Below are 17,324 nucleotides of genomic sequence, written 5' to 3'. Positions count from 1 at the left end.
GAGGCTCAGGGAGCCAGGACTCACCTGCAGGTGGCTGATTTGGGAGGACAGGGGCTGGAAAAGGGGATTTGGGGGGCTCAGGGAGGCAGGACTCACCTGCAGGTGGCTGATTTGGGAGGACAGGGGTTGGAAAAGGGGGTTTGGGAGGCTCAGGGAGGTTTGGGGGGCTCAGGGAGGCAGGACTCACCTGCAGGTGCTCCCTGCAGCCCAGCCCAGGCTCTCAGCAGAAGCTGCTGCAGCGTTTGCAGGGCAGCAGAGGTGGAACCCAGCACGGGTTTGGTTTCAGGGCCCTCCCTCTGTGCTGATAACAGCAGTGTTATTGTCACCGTGCCACCCCTGTGCCCCAGCCCCTTGCTGAGGCTGAGCAAACACTGCTGGCAACCCCTCAAAGGTGCTGCCCTGAGGAAACCCCAGCTCTGGGCTCACACCTGAATTTTGCCATTAAAAAAAAAAAAACGCCCTGAAATTCACATTTATCACCCTCCTTTGCAGATCTGCTGGTGCTCCAGCAGAGATTTAGGACGTGGGGTTGGTATTTTGTTTTTAAAGGCAACGAGATGTCCCTGCAGTGGCAGCCCCAGCAGCAGCAAGACCAAACACCCTCTCCTCAAACCCCTAACCCAATCTTTCCCAGGGGGATTCATGGACTTTGCAGCTCTGGCATGGAAGGAGTCAGGAAAATCCATCCCCAGCTGGGAGAACAGCAGCATGGGCAGCACCTGCCCATCCCACAGGCATTTTGGGGACCTTTCCCAGCCCCATGGGGACAGCCGGTGCAGGTTGCACTGGCACTTCTCACCCTCCAGCCTCATTTCCCCAAATTCCCACAACAGGAACAGGGTTTGTCCTTTCCCCCTCAAGGAGCACCTTGACAAGGACAACAGCAATCCCCAAAAAGGGATTTTTAGAGGTTTCCTGCACTTGGGAGCAGAAGGGAGCCACATGTGGGCCTGTCCCACAGCTGCTCCCAGAGCTGGCGTGCCATGGGACAGACATCAGCTGCTGCTGCTCCTCTTCCCTCCCCAGGGAGAGCCAAACATCTCAAACCCATGGCTTCCTTCTAAAAACTCAAACCATCTCAAAACCATGGCTCTCTTTTAAAAAAATCCAAAATCTCCAAAGCCACAGCTCTCTGGTTTGCTTTTAAAAAACCCAAAGCATCTCAAACCCATGGCTTTCTTCTAAAAAACCCAAAAATCTCCAAAGCCATGGCTCTCTTCTAAAAAACCCAAACATTTCAAACCCATGGCTTTCTTCTAAAAAACCCAAAAATCTCCAAACCCATGGCTCTCTTTTAAAAAACCCAAAAATCTCCAAACCGATGGCTCTCTTTTAAAAAACCCAAACCATCTCCACACCATGGCTTTCTTTAAAAAACCCAAACATCTCAAACCCATGTCTCTCTTTTAAAAAAACCCAAAATCTCCAAACCCATGGCTCTCTTTTTAAAAACCCAAACCATCTCCAACCCATGGCTCTCTTTTAAAAAACCCAAACATCTCAAACTCACAGTTTTCTTTTAAAAAACCCAAACCACCTCCAAAGCCATGACTCTCTTTTAAAAAACCCAAACCATTTCAAACCTATGGCTTTCTTTAAAAAAAACCCAAACCATCTCCAGAGCCATGGCTCTCTGGTTCTCTTTTAAAAACCCAAACCATCTCCAAGCCATGGCTTTCTTTTAAAAACCCAAACCATCTCCAAAGCCATGGCTCTCTGGTTTGCTTTTAAAAAACCCAAACCACGGCTCTCTTTTAAAAAAACCAAAACCATCTCCAGACCCACAGCTCTCTTTCAAAAAACCCAAACATCCCCAAACCATGGCTTTATTTTAAAGAACCCAAACCATCTCAAACCCATGGCTCTCTGGTTTGCTTTTAAAGCTTCCAAACCAAATTTTCCCTGCCCTTTCCCTGCAGAGAAGCAGCAGATCAGCTCCCAGAGGCTGCCTCACCTGGCAGCCAGGTAGGAGGGCGGGTCCAGGGCAGGAGCAAAGCTTGGCTGGACAAGGGCAGAGGAGAAGGTGAAGCCAGGGAAGATTTTAGGAAAAAAAACCAACCCCAAACACCTGGAGAAGGAGGATTTGCTGGGCATTGATGGACACACACAAAGGAACCTCTCTTCCTCCTAAATCTTCCCAACACAGGGAAATCACATCTCAGCAGAGCTTAGAGTGAAGAGTGAGGGCTGGTTATTTTAAAAATAAAATTAATAAAATGTGGTTGTACTTACCTGGCAGAGAAAATCTCATTTCTTCCTGGAAGAATCCATGTCCTGCTACTCCATAATCTCTGCTACGGGTACAGAGGGACCAAGGGATGATGGTGAATGTGGCTTTGTAGGCTTTGATTTGCAGTGGTTTGTGCAGCTCAACAGACAGCAGTGACCAGACACAGAGAATTTGGCTCAGGGTGAGGATGCTGAGGCACTGGAACAGCTTTCCCAGAGAAAACGTGGCTGCCCCATCCCTGCAAGTGTCCAAGCCCAGCTTGCAGCAGCCAGAGATAGTGGAGGGTGTCCCTGCATGTGGAACAAAATGAGATTTAAGATCCCTCCCAACCCCCAAACCATTTGATAATTTTATTATTGCTGAAGATTGCAATGCAAGATGTTTTCAATTACCATCTGTAGGGCAGATTACCTTTGTCCAGTGGGCAGTTTGCCTTATCTCTCTCTGAGTGACCACAATCACTCCTCCCTCGGGAGGGGACCTGTGCTGATAACAGCCATTGAATGTCCCTGCATTGCTGATAAGAGCTACAGCATCCCATTGGGAGATGTGAGCCCAGGGGGAGGAGCCAAGCATTCCTACCTGGATATAATCTGGAGATTCTGGAACACCAGCACAGCTTCTGCACTGGATTGCCCAGAGGAACAGCAGCTGCCTCTGTCCCTGGATCTTCAGAGGCAGAGACTGCACCTTTCTCCAGGATCCCTGCTCCAGCAGAACCAGCCCTGGCACTGCAGGAGGGCTGAGCCACAATTCCAATGGTTCTGCTGCCAACACCCTGACCCACAGGGTGTCAGGCTGGGTTCTGACTCTGGCAGTGTTGTTTTAGTTTACTGCATTGTTTATTTTATCCTTTTATTTTCCCTTTCCCTATTAAAGAACTGTTATTTCCTGCTCCCATATTTTTGCCTGAGAGCCCCTTAATCTAAAATTTACAGCAATTTGGAGGGGTGGGGAGGGTTTACATTCTCCATTTCAGGGGAGGCTCCTGCCTTCCTTAGCAGACTCCTGTCTTTCCAAACCAAGACAATTATTAATTATTTCTGCCCTGTCAGGGCTGCTTTACTCCCTTAGGAAGGGAAATCCCTTGGCTGAGGTGGGGCTGCTCCAGCCCAGGTGATTCACTCCTCACCTTCCCTGCCCAGGTTTGGCACCCAGAGACAGGGACAGGCAAAGAGCTCCCACTCACAACCCCAACATTACATTTCCAACCTTCTGAGGGGCTCTTTGTGAATTCCCTGAAGCCCTTTGGAAGAAAGGGTGGCAGAGAGCTGCAGGGGGAGAGAGCTCAGGAGCAGCCAGGGCCTTTCACAGCTATCAGTGTCCATTCAGTGCTGCTGAATGGGAAATGCACCATGGAGAATAGCTCTGGCAGGCTCCTGGCACGGAATGGAACCCTCACCTGACCTCTCCTGACCCCCTCCCAAATCTCCTTGACCCCATTCACAGCTCGGGGAGGGGATGGATCCGGGCTCTGGGAATTAACCCCGCGTTTCCTTTGAGCCCTGGGGCTCCATTCTTGAGGAAAGAGCAGCAGCAGCCTGGAAATCCCCTCCAGAGCAGGGTTTGGGATCCCTCCCTCATCTCCCAGGGCAGGGCCCAGCAGCCAGGATCCCTCAGGCCACGGGAGTCACCAAGGGCCATTCCTGGTGGCAGCTCCAGCTTCCCCAGGGACACCCTGGATTTGGGGGATGGTTCTCTCTGCACTGCACCCCCCTGCAAGGGGATCCTGCTGCTTCCAGGGCTAAAATCCCGAGTCCTTTAGGGCACAGAGGGATCCCTGGCACAAGCACACAGCTGAGGGCGCCTCCATTTGGGAATGCACAGCCCATGAGGAATGCTGGCAGGCTGGAGGAAGCTCTGTCCTGCCCTTCACCCTCACACCTCACACTCCAGGGATGTCCTAACCCCATCCCAGAGCCTCTGTCCCACAGCCTGCACCCTCCTGTGGCACAGCAACTGCTCCTGCCAGGATCCTTCCTCCCAGCAAAGAGCAGCCAGCTCCAGCCAGGCCTCCTCCTCCTCCTCCTCCTCCTCCCATTCCAAACAGAGCTCCCTGTGCCTAAGGGGGTCACTGGCTCAGCAGAGGCCAGGCTGGCACTGCTGGAGCTCTCTGGGGCACAGACACGAGCCCAGGGTCATGCCAGGGCTGTGCCAGGGCCAGCAGCTCCCTGCTCCTGGCTGGGCTTCAGCCTCAGGCTGCCCGGGGCATCCATGCAGGGGCAGGGGATGGGCACAGCTGGAGATGGGCACAGCTGGAACTGAGCTCAACTGGAGTTGGGCACAGCTGGAGCTGGGCACAGCTGGAACTGAGCTCAACTGGAGCTGGGCACAGCTGGAGCTGGGCACCCTGAGTCCTGCAGCCAGCAGGGTCCAAGGCTGCTGGGATGCCCCTCAGCCTCAGCCTCACTTCACCCCCATCCTCACCCTCACCTCATCAGGAGCTCCCCAAAGCTGAGTTCAGGTCAGGGCTGGGGGGCTGAAAAGCCCCAGTAAAGCCCAGCTCAGCTGCTGAGGGATCTCCAGCCTGGGCTGGGATCTGTGCTGGTGCTCAGCAGGGTCTGGCAGCGTTGTACCCACTCAGGACTGGCATCTCCTCACCAAACTTCATCAAGCAAAACCTCCCAGACTCCTCAGCACTCCCAACACCCCCAAAATCAGCAGAATTTCAGCCCCGAGAGGCTCAGCCCTCGTGGTCACGCTCCCCTGAGCCAGTGTCAGGGCTGCTGCAGCATTTCCAGCCCTCAGACAAGCTTGGCTGGCTGCACAGCAGAGCCCCAGCTTTGTTTTGCTGCTGCACGACCCAAGCTCTTGCTTTTATTCATGAGAGGAGCCCCCGTTCCGGAGCAGGAGGGGAAATGAGATGATCTGCTTCTGCTTTTCACTCATTTCTGCCGCTTAAAGACTGTCCCCATCACCCCTGGCACTTGATCCAAATCAACCTCTCCCCCCAGGGTCTTTCTTCTCTGCTTATTATTTTTTTTTCCTTTTTTTTTTTCAAGCAGAAGAATCAAAATGTAAATTCAACTGGAAAGGGGGAAAAAATCAGCCCCCTCCAGGTGCCCCCTTCTCCTCAGTGTGGGGACGGGCACAGATTATATCCAGCACCACATGACCAGGGCCTGTATTTATGTGTCAGAGTGTAAAACCCACCCTGCTGAGCTGCCTTTTCTCTGCCTGGGGCTGGGGGCTTCTGCTCTGCGTCTCCTCCAGCAGCCCCACAAAGGGGATTAAGGAGAGCCCCTCAGCCCTGCAGAGTAATCCATCAAATTATCCCTTGTTGGCGTTGCTGTCCTCTTCAGGGGAAAGAAGAAAAAAAAAAAAAAAAAAAAAAAGAAGAAGAAGAAGAAAAAAGCCCTCCAAAAGCTTTTAAAAGCACTGAAATTACACTTGAGCCTGAAACACTCCACCCAGCTGCTGGAGCCCCCAGCACAATGGGCTGGTTGTGAAGGGGATCCCAGCAAGTGAGGAGCAAGGAAAAAGAGATGGACACTTAAAAAGGGCAGCGGCCTCCCCAGGGCTGCAACCCCAACAGGTGCCTCAGACCCCCCATTCCCCAGAGCCTGCAGCTAAAGATTCAAATTTTTCATCTAAATATTTCAAACTGGGAGCTGCTCTGAGATCTCCTTGTCCCCCCAGCCACCTGCAGCAGATCCAGCCCTGCAAGGCTGGCTGGGCACCCACTGAGAGGGAATTTGGGGATTCAGGCCCTGCAAGGCTGGCAGGGCACCCCAGTAACCACTGAGAGGGAATTTGGGGCCTCAGATCCCTCCATTCCCCTGAGCCTGCAGCTAAATACGAAATTTTTCATCTAAATATTCTAAACTGGGAGATGCTCTGAGCTCTCCTTGTCCCCTCACCCATCTGCAGCAGACCCAGCCCAGCAAGGCTGGCTGGGCACCCACTGAGAGGGAATTTGGGGCCTCAGATCCCTCCATTCCCCTGAGCCTGCAGCTAAATACGAAATTTTTCATCTAAATATTCTAAACTGGGAGATGCTCTGAGCTCTCCTTGTCCCCTCACCCATCTGCAGCAGATCCAGCCCAGCAAGGCTGGCTGGGCACCCACTGAGAGGGAATTTGGGGTGCTGGGATGGGTTTGGTGAGCCCTGATGGCCCCAGGGATGCGGCCTCAGAAGAGGTGAGTCCCCAACAAACTGGAGCTGGGATCACAAACTGGGATCACAAACTGGGATCACCCCAACAAATTGGGGCTGGGATCACAAACTGGGATCACAAACTGGGATCACCCCAACAAATTGGAGCTGGGATCATAAACTGGGATCACAAACTGAGATCACCCCAACAAACTGGAGTTGGGATCACAAACTGGGATCACAAACTGGGATCACCCCAACAAACTGGAGTTGGGATCACAAACTGGGATTGCCCCAACAAACTGGGGCTGGGATCACAAACTGGGATCACAAACTGGGATCACCAAGTGCTTATCCTAACAAACTGGGGCTGGGATCACAAACTGGGATCACAAACTGGGATCACCCCAACAAACTGGGGCTGGGATCACAAACTGGGATCACAAACTGGGATCACAAACTGGGATCACCCCAACAAACTGGAGCTGGGCAAAGAGAAGAGCAGAGCTGGTGGCACCCAGAGCACCCACGTGGCCCCAGGGGCCAGCTCAGCACTGAGCACCCCGACACAAAACCCCTGAGTTAAAAAACCACCAGTGCTGAGTGAGACAGAAGCGTTTCCCCATCTGCCACGGGGAGCAGGCAGAAGCCTCAGTGCTCTGCTCTTGTGAGCCCTCCTGTCTGCTCACATGGCTGGGAAAATGGGAAGCGAAACTGGAACTTGTTGTTTGCAGCCGGAGCAGAAATGCTGGGTGAGGGGACAGCTGACCCCTCTGCAGGCCAGCTCTGCCCCAGCACTTCTGGCTTTATGTGGAAAATGACAGTCACAGGGCCAGCCAGAGGAGTCTCAGCAGTGGCTCTGGGGTGGGAAGGACAGTTCTGGTGTCTCAGCAAAACCCAGGGGCCAGAGCAAAGCCAAGGCTGGACACGAGGCTGCAAATCCAACCCCTGGGCTGTGGAGCAGCTCAGGAACAAATGGGGGAGTTTCAGGAGGGATGAGGGGTGTCCCTGACCCCAAACTGTGCCCACACAGGGGTCAGACAAATTTCATCCCAGCAGGAGCCACCAGCACCCAAAACTAAACTCCAACATCCCATCCTGCTTTGGCCAGGAGCTTTTTCCTCAGGAAAAAAAGGGAATAACCCAAACTCCACACATGCTCCAGGCACACACTTCCAGGAGCCACCAGCACCAAAATCTGAGCTCCAGCCATCCCATCCTGCTTTTGCCAGGAGCTTTTTCCTCAGGAGAAAAAAGGAATAACCCAAACTTCACACATCCTCCAGGCACACACTGCCAGGAGCCACCAGCACCAAAAACTGAATTCCAGCCATCCCTGCACCTGAACTCTCTCCATCCTGCTTTTGCCAGCACCCAAAACTGAACTCCAACCATCCCTGCTTTTGCCAGGAGCCCGTTCCTCAGGAGAAAAGAACAACCCAAACTCCACACATGCTCCAGGCACACATTTCCAGGAGCCACCAGCTCCCAAAGCTGAGCTCCAGCCATCCCTGCACCTGAACTCCAACCATCCTATCCTGCTTTTGCCAGGAGGTTTTCCTCAGGAGAAAAAAGGAACAACCCAAACTCCACACATCTTCCAGAACCCCTCTGGCTGCAAATTTTGGGAGCCTGACCTCATGCTCCTCCTCAAAGGAGACACTTGGAGCCCTGGACACACACCCAGGGCCCTTCAGCAGTCACAGGCTGCTCAGGCCATCTCCCCACAGCAATTTTGTGCCCCACGGTCCCAGTTATTTGTGTCCCTGCTAAAAGATCCCTCAGGCAGCCCTCTGACCTCCCCTGGCAGGTTGGGGGGTTTCTCCCTCTCTGTTTTCTGTCTGTAAAATGAGGTCATGGCTTTGAAGCAGACAAAAGAGCCTTTGCAGGGTGAGGAACAGCCCCAGGACAGCTGGGAGAGCTGAGCCCCAGCACTCACAGCCCAGAGCTCTGAACACCCCCCTGGTGCCCCTGGCATGGGAATGGGCAGAGGGAACGAAGCAAAACTCTCTAAATATTTTAAACTGGGAGCTGCTGTGAGATTTCCTTGTCCCCCCACCCATTTTCACCCTCCCATTCACCCCTCTGGCCACGGAGAGGAGTTTTTGTGCCAATGTCACATCAGAGGGGAAGGTGTGCAGGCAATAATGGGAATTTTCTGGGGTGTTTTAAGGGCAAAATCCACATCTCAGGGCTGTAAAAAAAAAACAAAACAGTTTCACGTGCCTGGCTCTGCCTCCTGCCTGCAGCACATCATCAACCCCTGGGGGTTAATGAGGGGCCTCAGATCACTGGGAGACTTTTCCTTATCGCGACAGAGCAGCCACCAGGCCTGGGCCTGAAAACGGCAGATTCCACAATTTTATTTTTGCCTGATAATTGCAAAGATAAGGAGCAATCAGATTTTTATTTCCTGAGGCAGATAAGTTTCACTGGAAGGTCTTGATGGAGAACTTAAGGAGCTTTTGGCTTTCCCCCTTCTCACTATCGGTTTAATGTGCTGTGGACTCACAGCATGCAGGGGTTTAACATTCACCAAAACAAACAGAGCAGTGAGGAATATCTGGAAGGGAAATTTTCCACTTTAAAAAGAAAGGAAAAAAAAAAAAAAAAACAAAAAAAAAACCAAAACCAAAAAACCCAAGGAGGTTCAAAGCTGCCATTTGTCCAGGAGGTGGATGGAGTGAGGCATTTTTACCACCCCCTCACTCCCCACCCAGACAGGAACCTCACTTTCTATTTTGAGCCCTGGAAAGAACATCAGCCCTGAATAAATTATTAGCTTTTTTACTAATGAGGCATGGGGTTCAAGTTCAAAGCTGCCTGGATTTTGCAGAGCCCTCTGAGGGGTTCTGTGGCACAGGGCACGAGGGGGACAGGCAGGAAGGAGCTCTGAGAGCTGAAATTTCTCCCTGTTTGCTGTTAAAAACAGGAATGGAGGTTTGTGCAGCAAACACTGAGCAGGGGCAGGATTTTCTCTCCATGCCAGGCTGCCTCTTGCCATTGTTTGCTGGGGTAAAGTTCAGAGAGCCACAAATGAGGCCCAGAGATCTCTGATATTCCTGCAGAGTGCCCTGGGCACACAGCCAGGGCACCTGGGGCTGGCACCCAGCCCTTTCCTGGGCCACGCTGGCTGTGCCACCACAGGGACAGCCCAAAGGCTCATCTGTGGGAAATGGGTTTGGGGAGAGCCCTTAGGGCCTGACAGAAGGCACACCCAGGGTGAATCTGTGTGCAAACTTTGGGGAATGGCATCTACAGTGTGGTGTGGCTAAGGCTGGCAGGAAAAGAAATGCTTATAGGGTTTTGTGATTTGGAAATAGTTAATTTCTGATTGTGATGCCGTGAATTATACCATATTATATATAGAATAAAATTATATATTATATAATTAGATTTATATTATATTTTCTATATTATATTATATGATCTATTATATTTTCTATACTATATTATATTTTATTACCTATTATCTATTTTATTCTATTAATTCTATTCTATTAATTTTATTCTATTAATTCTATTCTATTACATATAAAATAATTATATATAATTATATCTAATATACTATATCATTATATATCATATTATATATTATAGTCTATTATACTTTATAGTATATATTATATTTTATATTATATTTTATTATCGATTTTATTTTATTATATACTACATTACATTATATTACATTATATTATATTACAGTACATTATATTACATTATATTATATTACATTACATTGTATTATATTACATTACATTATATGTAACATCTGTATTGTCTCATCCTTCTCACAAGACTGAAAATGGAAGAAAACTTTTTAAAACACCTCTCAGTTACCCCATCTCTGAGTCAGGAAAGGGTTTAACCCAACACTCATCCTCTGCTCTCAGCCTGGGATGGATGGGAGGCTCTGGGGGCAGCACAAGCCCAGCCTGGCTTGGAGAACCACAGGTGAAGGAGTCCCTGTGGGATCACCTTCCCAACAGCACATCCTCCAGCCTGAGTGAAGGCATCTCAGCCACTGAGGCTGCAGGAACTTCCCCTGAAACAATATCCATGGGCTAGAAAGATTTAATAGCTGGGAAGCGTCCGTCTGTCCTTCCTTCCCTCCCTGCAGCCATCCCCTGTGTCATTCCTGAGCTCTGCTTTGGATTTGCACACTCAGGGCCTCCCCAGCTCTGTCCTAGACCTGGCTCAGTCAGTCCCCACGGAAAGCCACCCCTGCAGGCCCAGCTCAGCCAGTCCCCATCCAAAGCCACCCCAGCTCAATCAGTCCCCATCCAAAGCCACCCCTGCAGGCCCAGCTCAGCCAGTCCCCATCCAAAGCCACCCCAGCTCAATCAGTCCCCATCCAAAGCCACCCCTGCAGGCCCAGCTCAGCCAGTCCCCATCCAAAGCCACCCCAGCTCAATCAGTCCCCATGGAAAGCCACCCCTGCAGGCCCAGCTCAGCCAGTCCCCATGGAAAGCCAGCCCTGCAGGCCCATTAGCTGCTCACTCGGCCTTGGCCAGGGCACAGCAGCCTTTTGTTCCAGCTGCTCCCGCCGGCCGCCCCTGGTGCACGAATCGTTTGTCACCGATGTTCCCAACAGGAATTGTTTGTGTCCAACACTCCAAAATGTACAGGAATTGTTTGTCACCAACACTCCCGAACACACAGGATTGTTTGTCATCCATATTCCCATCAGGAATCATTTGTCACCAACATTCTCAACAGGAATCATTTGTCACCTACACTCCCAAACACACAGGAATAATTTGTCACCAATCTTCCCAACATGAATGGTTCGCCACCAACATTCCCAAAGGCACAGGAATCATTTGTCACCAATATTCCAAACAGGAATTGTTTGTCGCCCACATTCCTAACAGGAATTTTTTGTCACCAACACTCCCAAACGCACAGGAATTGTTTGTCACCAACATTCCTAAAGGCACAGGAATCATTTGTCACCCACACTCCATCAGGAATTGTCACCCATATTCCCAAAGGCACCTCTGGATCCCAGCAGTGGCCACACAAAGCCCTCCCTGTCCCTTTTGCCCGTACCTGGCACCCCAGCCCGCTGCCACTGTCCCCTCCCTGTCCCTTTGTGCTCCAGCTCGGGGTTTATGGGCCCTGCTGACCCCCAGGGAAGAGCTCACCCCGTGACCACAACAATCCTTTATTGTCTGTGCACAGCTCCAAGGCAGAGCTCGGGAATTGTGCCAGAATCCAGAGTGAGGTAGGCAGTGATCACAGGGAGAGCTCCAACAGGACACCCTGTGTCAGCCCAGCTCCTGGAGGTGACCAAAAACCACTCTGGGTATCAACTCCCCACACTGAAGTGACCCCACAGCCCTGGGAGAGGGGAAGGAACAGGAAAACATCCTGGAGCAGGGGCAGATCCAGCCCAACATTCCCCAGAAAAGGCACAAAATCACCATCAGGGATAAAATCACTCACCAGGTCCAGTTAAAGTGGAGGGGTTTGGTCAGACCCACTTCAAATCCCACCCAAGAGCCAGCTCTGCTCATTAATCCCAAATTAAGAGCAGGGAATTGGGATGCAAATCAGCAGCAGAGCAGAGGTCTGAGCCTCACCTCAGCCTCTCCATGCAGCAAGTCAGATCCCAGCAGGATTCACTCCTCGTGTTTGGGAAGCAAAGTGTGATCCAGGGATTTTCCTGCATGCCCCATTTCACCCAAAGTCTCAAGGCATAAATCTAAAGCAGGATTTCAGTGCTGCCCACAACTCTGTGCACATTATTCCTGGGGCTGGCTCCAGCCTGCCCTGTGAGAACATTAATGTCTTCTGAGTGCTGACAACCTGCACGGATTTGAGTCACTGCACTCATTATATTTCTGTTTTTCCTGAAGTCCCAGCTCCTGCAGACAAATCACCACAGAGAACTTCAGCTCCCAACAAAACAAAGGTGGGGAAAAAAAAACCAAAACACCAAAACAGCTCCTTTGATTGAAGGGAAAAAACTTTCACACCTCACAAACCAACCCCAGCACCCGACATTGTTTTATTTTCAAATAAACCTCAAACTTTGCCAGAGGCCATCCTTGAACTTCCTGAGTGTTCCAGCCCTGGCCAGGATGAGAATTCACCTGCAAGCCACCAAAAGCTGGCTCTGAAATCCCCAGAATTCACCTGCAAGCGACCAAAAGCTGGCTCTGAAATCCCCAGAATTCACCTGCAAGCCACCAAAAGCTGGCTCTGAAATCCTCAGAATTCACCTGCAAGCCACCAAAAGCTGGCTCTGAAATCCCCAGATCAACAAGCCACGAGGTTCCTGGGTGAAGGACAGGGCCAGAACTCGGGATGTGCACTGAGGGCATTTTCTTTTAGCTCATGTGCAGCAGCAGAGAGGAGGAAAAAATGGTTCAGAGCAGCAAATCAGGCACCTGCTCCTTGCTGTGTGTGTTCCACCCCCAGACAAAGGAGCCTTTGGGACCACATTCCTCCTTATTTTGCCAGACAATATTCACGGGGGTCTGTTTCTCCTCTTCCGCAGGCTGGCAAAATGTTAAGCAAATATTTGGGAAGGGCCAGAGGAACTGACATTTTAGGATATGAAAACAAGGAGGAAGGGCACAAACTGGGGGGGGGGGGGGGGGGGGGGGGGGGACGACCTCCAAGGAACACCAGGCAGACAAACAGGAATGGAATGGTGGCCTCAGAGTCCCACTCTCAGCTTTGTTTTCTCAGCAAGCAGCCCCACAGCTCAGAGGGTTGGGCACATCAGCAACTTCTGCAGCTCCATGAGGCAGGGCCAGCCCCTTCCAGCAGCGAGGAGCAGCAGCAACACAAGGAACAGGACAGGTCTCCCACCATCAGCCTGAGATAACCAAACACTGGGGCACAGAACTGCTAAATAATCCTGTATTTTTATTATTTTTCCCATTTTCCTCTTCTTTTCTTCTTGACTACCTTGCAGGGATGGTTTTAAAACTTCCCCCTGCTTCTGAAAGGCCAAGATTCCTCCCTGAGGGGTCTCCATGCCCTTCCTCAGCCGAGCTGGGGGTCCCTGCTCTCACAGGGACAGCCTGGATGTCTGACATGGGACAACCAGAAACCAAGAAATCAGCGCTGGGAAGAGCTGAGAGCTGCTCACGAGCCTCTCGTGACTCCCTTGCTGCACACTCAGCTTGAATCATGGGTTACACGGGGCTGAGGGGGCACCAGACTTGCCAGGGTGGCTCTTTGAGCTGGGTTTTAGCAGTTTGGGCTGGGTTTTAGCAGTTTGGGCTGGGTTTTTAGCTGCTTGGGATGGGGTTTTAGCTGCTTGGGATGGGGTTTTAGCTGCTTGGGATGGGGTTTTTAGCCACCAGGAGCTCTGCTAGGCTGGCTGCCCACTCCAGGAGCCACAGGGCACCATCACCACATGGAATTATTTCCAAAAAGAGGAAATCCAGCCCACTTTGGGTTCTGTACCCACTTTGGGTTCTGTACCCATCCCTTCTGCTCTCCCTGCTCCTGACAAGGTTTTACACCTGCAATTCTGCTGACCCCAAGCACCACCTCCCATCCCTCTGCTCCTTTCCCTCCTGGCTCCCTCAGAGCCTCAAATCCATCAAAAACCTCCCCAAATTTCCCCCAGCCAAGCCAAGCTTTGCTCTGATGTTGCCTCAGCCGTGATGAGGAGACAGCAACTCCTTAAAGAGCACCTAAAGCAGCCCCTCCTGGGGGATAAACACAAACTCAGAGCTCTGATTTTAAGGATTCCCACACTCTGGAAGGCTCAGCCACCCCCTCTGTGACAAAAACACTGCAAAAATCTGAAGGGAGTAAATCACAGGACGAAAACAGACCCTGAGCACAGCACTAAAGTGATTTTTTTTTATTATTTTTAGGAGTCTGAACTCCCAATGCCATCAAGAGAGGCACAAGAGCCCAACCATCACCCTGAGCTCTGTTCTGAGGCTTTGGCTGAAGAGAAAAGAGATGAAACTCAGGGAGGAAAAGCCAAAATCACCCCTCCTCCCCTCCCCAGCACTGCCACTTGAGTGCTCCAGCGAAATAAACAGTTTGGGGAAAAGGTTACCAAGAGTTTATGCTAAACATCATTTCCTAGGGACTCTGGCAAAGATAAAGTAGACCCAGGGCTGTGTTTTTTAACTCAGGGATCAGCCCAATGATTCCAGCCTCTCCCAGCACAGACATGGGCAAAAATCTGCTGATAAAAATGGGATTTTGCTCCTTTTTGCTGCTGGTGGAGTTTGTTTGGAGCATGTGGAGGTGCCCACCAGTGCTCACAGGGGATGGTGCTGGTTCTGCACCTCCCAGCAGCCTCCTGATGCTCACTGGGACCTGCAGAAGGGGACACAGCACCCACAGAAATCACCACAAACTCCCTGTTTGTAGGGGAATATCCCCAAAGCAGCCACAGCAAGGAGAATTCCCTCCCTAAATCCCAAAATCTGGGGATTTATATCCCCTGCAAAGCTCTCATTTAATTTGCTGTTAATTCTGGAGATTCTTGTTATCCGTACCAAATTTCTAATCCTTTTTTTTCTTTTCACTCCCAAATCCTATCAGTCAAGCGCTCTGTGGCAATAAAATCCAGAGTTTTACTCTTCTGTGGCAATAAAATCCCGAGTTTTAGGCACAGCCTGGAATCCCAGGGTTGGCAATCTGGCTCCAGCGCCACTCCCCACGAGGGGAAGCGGCTCTGGATGATGCCAGAAAGTTCAGGCAGCAGCAAATATTTAAAAACAACCAAAAAAAAAAAAAAAAAAAGAAAGAAAGAAAATTGCAGGTGGGGTGAATAATAGAAAAGGTTTCAAGGCTGGTACATGTTTTTCAGGAGTGTCTGCATGACTTCAGTGCCCAGGTCATTTGGGTACTTTTGAAGTTCTTACTCATGTTCTATTTCTATAAATTTGGAGATATTCTCATGTTACACGTGTGAAGGCTGCTCTCCTGAATCACACCTAGAACCAGAACAGGGCAAAAACGGCATTTTGAGCCTGGCCACTTTCTCTGTGCTGCTCGTGAGCCTAACAGCTCCAGGTGGGCACCAGGAAAGCTCTTTCCCTTCCACTTTTACGTTTATTTGTAACATAAAAATGGAAATCGAGCATCTTGCCAGGTCTGGCCATCACCAGCATAAAATGAATAAATTTCTTTTCGTGCTTCTCCCTTCCTCCTGAAGCTGTCATCCGTGGGAAGACAAATGAGCCGTGGAGTTTATATTTATCATAAACAACTCCAGCGCTTTACCACCAAAACCTCGAGCCTGCCAAAGTCTGGAATCCCTGGAATTATCCCCATTGTGGCATTTAGGGACAGCTTGAGGCAGCAGAGCTGGAGGGGAGGCACCAAACCCAAACACAACCGGCGGTAATGAAAATGAGTTTTTCCTTACGGGGGGGTAATGAAAATGAGTTTTTCCTTACAGGGTGTAAAGAAAACTCCCTCTGCTCGCGTTCTAAGGATTCACTCACCTGTCCCCGCAAGTCTTCAGGATTCCTGGGAGTCCATCCCGCTGCCCAAACTCTGCCCGCTCAGGAACCTTCAAACCTTGCGGTGTCCCTGCAGGAATGAGGAGTTTGGGAAGAGCTCGGGGAGGGCGGGACACCCTCCCCAGTCCCTCCTGCTCCGCTTTTTTTTGTTTTTGTTTTCCCGCAGCAGCTCCAGCGCAGGAGCATCAGCCCCGGAGCGCCTCCTCCTCCTCCTCTTCCTCCTCTTCCTCCCGCGGGCAGCGCCGCCGTCCCGGCCGGAGCCGGCGGGCAGCGCTCGGTGCTGCAGGAGCGGAGGGAGCCCCGAGAGCCTCGGGATGTGCCCGGAACCCCCGGGGAAGGCAGCGGGAGCCGCATCCCGGCAGCGGCATCGCGGGGCAGCCACAGCCGCATCCCCGCCCGCGCATCCCCCCCGGCCCGGCCCCGTGCCCAGCACTCCCCATGCCGTGCCCGGCCCCGTGCCCAGCACTCCCCATGCCGTGCCCAGCCCCGTGCCCAGCCCCGTGCCCGGCCGTACCTCGGCGGCAGCCGGGGCTCAGCGCGGCGCCCGCGCCTCCGCCGCCGTTTAAAGCGCAGGTTGGGCGGGCAGCGAGCATGCGCTGCTGCGGGCGGGGCTCCCCCCGCCACGGCACCCCCGCCCCGGGGCCGCACCGGACGAGCATCCCGCAACCCGCCGGGAGAACGGCCCCGGTTCCCAAAGCCCCGCGGGGAGAACAGCCCCGGTTCCCAAAGCCCCGGTGCCCGCAGCCCCGGTGGGAGAACAGCCCCATCCCCGCAGTCCCGGTGCCCGCAGCCCCAAGGGGGACAACGGCCCCATCTCCGCAGCCCCGGTGCCCGCAGTTCCGATCCCGCAGCCCCGCGGAGACAACGGCCCCATCCCCGCAGTCCCCGCTGGAAGAACAGTCCCGATCCTGCAGCCCCGATCCTGCAGCTCCGAGGGGACAACAGCCCCATTCTCGCAGTCCCGGTCCCGCACCCTTCGCCGGGATAACAGCCCCGTTCCCGCAGTCTCGATCCCGCAGCTCCCGCAGGGACAAGAGCCCAATCCCGGCAGTCGCATTCCCGCACTCTTGGCTGGGAGAACAGCCCCATTCCCGCAGCCCCGTTCCCGCAGTCCCGATCCCGCAGCCCAATCCCCGCAGTCCTGATCCCGCACCCTTCCCTTGGGATAGCAGCCCCGTTCCCTCAGTCCCGATCCCGCAGCCCCATTCCCTCAGTCCCTATCCCGCAGCCCCATTCCCGCAGTCCCGATCCCCGCAGCCCCACGGGGACAACAGTCCCGTTCCTGTATCCCCGCAGGGACAAGAGTCCAATACCCGCAGCCCAGTTCCCGTATGCTTGGCTGGGATAACAGCCCCGTTCCCGCAGTCCTGATACCGCATCCCTGAGGCCAAATCCTTCCGGTAGAGCAGCCCCGTTCCCTCAGCCCCATCCCCTCAGCCCCATCCCCTCAGCCCCATCCCCTCAGCCCCATTCCCTCAGCCCCATTGCCTCAGCCCCATTCCCTCAGCCCCGCTCCCTCAGCCCCATTCCCTCAGCCCCATTC

General features: G+C 52.6%; 1 protein-coding gene across 1 annotated transcript in view; it reads right to left on the bottom strand.

The window, feature by feature from the left end:
* SLC45A3 (solute carrier family 45 member 3) overlaps window positions 1-16,345 on the bottom strand; it is a 29,916-nt gene extending 13,571 nt beyond the window's left edge. The window contains exons 1-3 of the mRNA XM_036398617.2: window positions 16,296-16,345; window positions 15,764-15,851; window positions 2,233-2,520 (exon numbers count right to left, since the gene is read on the bottom strand). The gene's annotated coding sequence lies outside the window, so the exon portion shown is untranslated. The remainder of the gene's footprint in view (window positions 1-2,232; window positions 2,521-15,763; window positions 15,852-16,295) is intronic.
* Window positions 16,346-17,324: the final 979 nt, after the last annotated feature.

Source organism: Molothrus ater, chromosome 25 (assembly GCF_012460135.2).
Source record: "Molothrus ater isolate BHLD 08-10-18 breed brown headed cowbird chromosome 25, BPBGC_Mater_1.1, whole genome shotgun sequence".
In the NCBI taxonomy this organism is placed as follows: domain Eukaryota; kingdom Metazoa; phylum Chordata; class Aves; order Passeriformes; family Icteridae; genus Molothrus; species Molothrus ater.
The sequence above is the reverse complement of the archived record's forward strand: the minus strand, read 5'-3'. Positions and strand labels throughout refer to the sequence as shown.